General features: G+C 39.9%; 1 non-coding gene across 1 annotated transcript; it reads left to right on the top strand.

The window, feature by feature from the left end:
• The first annotated feature begins 4,337 nt into the window (after positions 1-4,337).
• Positions 4,338-4,456, top strand: LOC145403832 (5S ribosomal RNA). Its single transcript, XR_013898052.1, has one exon. It is a non-coding gene; the product is annotated as a 5S ribosomal RNA (ribosomal RNA).
• The last annotated feature ends 278 nt before the right edge of the window (positions 4,457-4,734 follow it).

Genomic DNA, 4,734 nt, shown 5'->3' with positions numbered 1-4,734 from the left:
ACAGACAGACAGACAGACAGACAGACAGAAAGACAGACATAGAGAGACAGAGACAGAGACAGAGCTAAAACAAAAATTACATTAGAAAACCATGGTACACAAGGCAGATATAGTCTGAAAAAAAAAAATAATAATAATTAGGAGACGTGTAGTTATATCTCTGTCTTTCTGTCTACCCATATATCAATCTACAGATACATATAAGAAGGTAGAGAGACACGCACATAGACAGATAGATATACATGTAGCTATACATGTACATACTGCTGTGCCTTTACGTCTGCAATATACATGTACAGTACATACTGCTGTGCCTTTACGTCTGCAGTCACAATTACACATAGTGATGGAGGCCCACTGGTGGCAAGAAAAAAGACAATGGCAAGAAGTAAGCTAATGAATGATGTAACATGGATAATATAAGAATATACTTGAACATATCAATAACAAAAGGAGAAAATGGGAAAGTGAAAAGCAATGGAAAGGGGAAGAAAAATAGTTAAATATACATCACAGTACTCAAAATTTCAGAAACAAAGACAACAAAAACAAGTAAAGAGGATGAGAGCAGAAGAGGGTGAACCACAGTACAGAGTGCATAGATGCCTACTATTCTTCAGACACTTATATACAGTACGCACTCCTTAGTTATTCATAGTGAAGGAGGCCTCCTGACAGCAACACATTGCCTCTTCCTGTCAAACACACCTGACCAAAACAAACTTTCAGAGGAGCGTGCTTGTTTTTGCCGCCCCAGCTAAACGCAGTTAAATAGAACAGGTGGTGATGAGGTAAGAAAGAGATGTATGTGTGGTAGTGACGGTACTGGTAGTGGTATGGTGAGGTAAAGGTGTCTGTGTGGTGGTGTTGGTGGTGTGGTAAGTTGGAGGTGTATGTATGGTGATGGTAATGATGATGGTGTATCGTAAAGTAAAGGTGTCTGTGTGGTGATGGTGGTGGTGGTGGTGGTATTGGTGGAAATGTGTGAATTTCATCCTTCTCGCACGACACGAGTTAATGATGGTAGTGTGGCGGACATAGCTTCCTGTTTCTCTGTGACTTACATAATTGGTGGTGAGTGTGGGATTCTTTGGTTTGGTACTTATGTGGTGAAGATGGTGTGGTGGCAGGTAGAGTGGATGAGGCGTTGTTCGTGTTTCGTTGGATCTATTTCATCAGTGTGTGTGTGTGTGTGTGTGCGCTTAAATATGACCAAACAAAGAAGAGAGTTCAGGTTTAACTAAGATATATGAAACCACTTACATATATAACAACACGGGTTGCAAAAATTTAATCACAACATCGCCCAGGTGTAACAAGAGAAGAGGGAACACATTTCGCAACAGCTCCATCTATTACGAGAGAGAGAGAGAGAGAGAAAACGGTTTTCTTATAATATACAGAAGAAAACAAATTCAAGTAACCAAGATTCTCTCTCTCTCTCTCTCTCTCTCTCTCTCTCTCATTTTTAACTTCTGTTTTTCTTTCACCAACTCGTACCATCTGACTTAAAGCTCTCTCTTCCCCCCTTCCTCTATTCGTTTCCACCCTGCTACAACAAAGTATTCTTTCTGTGATTCTACATTTTTTTTTTTTTTTTTTTCACAGCTTTGTGTTAAACTTTTACCCTTTTCTTTGACCCAAACTTTTTCCCTTATCATAGCGATATTTTTGTTCGTGTGCAACAAGCATACGTTCCACACACACACACACACACACACACACACACACACACACACACACACACACACATACACACACACACACATTCTTTTGTGTATATGCCGTCAAACATACTCGTTATAAAAGAATCTCTCTCTCTCTCTCTCTCTCTCTCTCTCTCTCTCTCTCTCTCTCTCTCTAATCCATTGAAACTTTTTTTTTTTTTATCTTTTTATCCCCGCTCCTCCTCTTCACTCTCTCATACCTTGTTTAATAACAGAATTATAAATGGTTCGAACGTTTCAGTCGGAGTAACGGACTTCCGTAAGTTCCATAACCAAGAGGTGAATGGAGATATTTCGAGAGTCATGTTACCGTGAGAAGCCGCAGGGATTTACCACTAGATGTATTGAACTACAGTAGCCTCGGCACAGGTCTCAACAACTAGAAGGGGAAAAGCCGTAAACGAGTCTGACTGTTACCGTTTGCCATTTTCAAAACATATTACTAGGCGCACGTGGGACTGAGGGTCAGTAGAGTAAAATCTTTGCTCCGATGTCACATTATCAATCTTATTTTTCCCAGGTCTAGACCATTTTCTTAAAAATTAGACAGACAGGCTATAACCTTTTTAAGCAGATAAGGTCTTTGTGATAGTACGACTTCAGGAATAAATTCAGGCTGCAAGTGTTGTGTGCGATTTCTTCCACAAAAAAATTTCGCAGTGAAAAGAATAGAAACTGTCTTGAATAACCCTTTCACTGCCATTGATCAACGGACATGTTTCATTCGGGCAAACACCAAATGATTCTGTTAACATGAAGGGGGGAATACGTCAGTCACAGGGTTAAAACGAGGCTTTACCTTGCAAAGGCAGGTCGGTCGTTTCTGCATTTTTTCTTCTTACCGGTGCAACATGTAATACGTACTCCGTTGTAAATTTCACTCCCCATAGTTATATGCATTATCTCCACTCCTCCAGTTGGTATTATGCATGAAGCCACACTCCTTTCATTTGCACCTGAATGCTCTTAATGATACCTCAAAGCACACAAAACCTGTGACACCTTGTCTATCTACTGTATCTATCTGTCAGTCTATATATCTATATCTGTCTCTCTGGCTAGCTAGTTATCAATCTTTCCATCCACCCATCTCTGTCTGTCTGTCTGTCTGTCTGTCTGTCTCTCTCTCTCTCTCTCTCTCTCTCTCTTTCTACTGTATATGACTATAGTTTTGTATCTATGGGTTATCTCCTTGTTCCTGCAATTTGTCATGCAATCGTAAAATTTTAGTGTAAAAAAGTGTTATACTTGGCATGTTTGACCTTTATCAGTACATTGAGGCTGGTATGTTGTTCATAAAATATCAGTCTCCATTCTTTTTGTTGGGTTGCTTTCTTTTCATCTTCTTTTAATTTCCAAACTGCCCTCCTACGGTTTCTATCCTTCTATCTGTGCCTTCATCTGTAGCTTCCTTTCTGGTTGTTCTATAGCTATTGTTGTAGATGGCCACCGTTCTTCTCCTGGATCTATCAACAGTGGTGTTCCTCAGGGCTCTGTCCTATCAGCAACTCTCTTCATTTTATTCACGAATGACCTTCTGAGCTGAACATCTAACCCTATCCACTCATTTTCTGATGACTCCAATCTTCACCTTTCCATTCGGTTCCCGCAACGTCCATCTCAGCAGTTACTTCAACAAGCAAGGGTTGAGGCTATGGCACACCTGATGTCTGACTTGGCTCGTTTCTCTGACTGGGGTAAAAATAATCTTGTTTTTTTAAATGCATCAAAGACTTAGTTCTTACACCTATCATCCTGACAAAATCTGCCACAGGAGTACCCACTAATGTTTCATAATATCCATCTTAATCATTCATCATCTTTAAACATACGTCGTCTTTGATTCTCTCGGGACTTATCTTGGAAAGATCATATTACATCTCTTGTATAATCTGTTTCCAAGAAATTAGCTGTGCTAAGCCGACTCTGTACCTTCTTTAGCCCTGCACAATTGTTGACTTTATACACAGGTTTTATTCGCCCCTGTGTAGAGTACAACTCTCATGTGTGAGGAGGCTATCCGTATACAACTCTTCTCGATAGGGTGGAGTCAAAGGCTTTTCGTTTCATTAAGAAATTATAATGGCAACCATGAGGAAGTCAGAGGGGGGGAAATGATGGAGGAACAGCACCGGAATCGTTTAAGTGGAACTGGAGGAGAAAATCTGAACGAAGAGGTGTGCTTTATCAGTAGGAGAAATAGCTACAGTGCCATCAGAGTAGAAAAGAGTAAGGAAGGATGATGAGGTAAAGTTGTTTGATAGGGTTTTGGCAAGATGCCAGAAGGTATATATACTGTACATATATATATATATATATATATATATATATATATATATATATATGTATATCCGATAGAGCCAGGATTCCAGGGGCTTGAATGATGAGTGAATGAAAGCGTGGCCCATTGGATTGGGCAATTTTGGGCTGTCTGGACATTGCTACTCCTCACCCTGCCCTTGGGTGGGAAAGGAGGTCCGGATGATTATGATGATGATATATATGTATGTATATATATATATATATATATATATATATATATATATATATATATATATATACGTACCCTCGCGTCCACACGGTAGTATATATATATATATATATATATATGCCAACGGCCATATCACGTTGAGTACACTGCTTTCCGTCCGATCAGCGAAGTTAAGCAACGTTGGGTCTGGTTAGTACTTGGGTGGGTGACCGCCTGGGAAAACCATATGATGTTGGCATCCCTACGTGTCAAGTGGGGTTGGTGGAGGATTAGTGCCCCTCCCTGTAAAACAATTAACTCTAAGCCCTTGACCACCCCGTTTGGGATACATGGCGTCTGGCAATGAATGAATGAATATATATATATATATATATATATATATATATATATATGTACCCTCACGTCCAGCACGGTAATATTGTCATGCATGGGTCACGTGTTGGACCAAAAACGTGTTGGACTAACAATAGAGCTTATGGGGAAAAATGAATTATGTCAGCAACCCTCGGAAAAGTC

Source organism: Coenobita brevimanus, chromosome 61 (genome assembly GCF_032717465.1).
Source record: "Coenobita brevimanus isolate Jiangsu-jjx chromosome 61, ASM3271746v2, whole genome shotgun sequence".
In the NCBI taxonomy this organism is placed as follows: Eukaryota; Metazoa; Arthropoda; class Malacostraca; order Decapoda; family Coenobitidae; genus Coenobita; species Coenobita brevimanus.
Note: the sequence above shows the minus strand (reverse complement) of the source record. Positions and strands in the feature narration are given on the sequence as shown.